The sequence below is a fragment of the Dipodomys spectabilis genome, unplaced genomic scaffold (genome assembly GCF_019054845.1).
Source record: "Dipodomys spectabilis isolate Male_0828 unplaced genomic scaffold, ASM1905484v1 ptg000117l, whole genome shotgun sequence".
Lineage (NCBI taxonomy): Eukaryota > Metazoa > Chordata > Mammalia > Rodentia > Heteromyidae > Dipodomys > Dipodomys spectabilis.
In genome coordinates, this window is record NW_024870794.1 from 1036755 (window position 1) to 1038186 (window position 1432).

The 1432-nt window shown below is 30.5% G+C and overlaps 1 pseudogene; it reads right to left on the minus strand.

Moving 5' to 3' along the window:
- Positions 1 to 479: 479 nt before the first annotated feature.
- Positions 480 to 576, minus strand: LOC122115137 (annotated as a pseudogene).
- Between the last annotated feature and the right edge of the window lie 856 nt (positions 577 to 1432).

Consider the following 1432-nt stretch of genomic DNA (forward strand, 5'->3'; position numbering starts at 1 on the left):
AATTTTTTAATAAGAAATAATTTTAACTGATCTGTTGAAATGAGTAGTGCAGAAACTAAAGATATTTCTGGTGCTTGTCTTAAAAAAGTATATTTTAAAATATTTAGTATTCTGTTTGCATAATGACCATAATCTATTTCATTCTCTCCTAGATATAATACTTTGAATTCGAAATTGTTTTATAATATATAGATTCATTAATAAATGTGTCCTTTCAGATTGCATTCGATATAGAAACAGTTTAAGATTCCTTTAATTCCTAGGTCCTTATATAATTTTATTTCTTTGGGATAAAATGACAATGTTATGTTATTTCAAAAGTTTTATAAAGGTTATGCTATGTAAAGGCCTTTTTAAAAAGGTGAAGATTGAATGATGTCAAACTAACTTTTGTTTCTATGAATTACATGTATTATTACACTTGTATATTTGTAATCAACATTTTAATAACTGCTTTTCATTCTTGCATCTGAAGAATGAAAAATATTCAATACTTCCCAAATTTTCATATCATCCTTGTGCAAGAGCCATGTAAATCTTTGTATTGTAATTCAGGTAGACGTGATGCTGAACCAAGTAGTATCCTGTAAATTTAAGAAATTAATGATGCAATCTTAAGACAGGCATATATCCTTGGTTGCCTATTTGTAACAAGGAAACCTTATTGTTCCCAAAATTGCTATTTATCTTATTTCTGTAAAATTCTGTGTATAGTGGAAAAAAACTTATATTCCTTATTTGATTGCTCACATTTGCAATTTTTTTCTATGACTATTTTAAGTCTTTTTCATTTGAAATTTGATAATACTTTGATAATACTTTATAGCTAGGTCCAAAGGTGATGACTTTTCAAGTACTTATTAATTAACTGATTTAGCTTTGTGGAGCTAATGGATTCAAAGTAAGCCTTGCTTAATAGCTACTTCTAAACTTCAACAGCTTAAAATTTCCAAAATGAAGTCTTACTGGCACAAATGTGTCCTTGACCCTTTACCCTTGCTCCATGTAGGAACAGACCAACCAGAATATCTTACCCTGTCAGCATAGAATGACTTATTGGAGCAAAACTAATCTTAGTTACAAGGGATCATAGAGAGACGAACAGTTCAGACAGAACTGTTCAGACAGAAGGTATTTTTTCAAAATATAATTGCTTATTACACCTTTCCATTTCAAAAGTAGCTAAAGCCAAGAACGGGAAAAAATGTTCATATGTATGATTACCTAATGTCTTGGCATGTCTACCATCCAATCAGGCAGGAACTTACACCATTGATTTCCTATCACCAAATATATTCCATAGCTCCAGGAGAAGTCCATATGTTTCTCCTCGTTATTAGGCCTTAAATTGGTAATGTTTTAATCACAGTGTTTCCTCTTGCCTCTAGGCTGTATAACTCTGAATGGTAAAGCTTTAGCTCTAATTCTACCA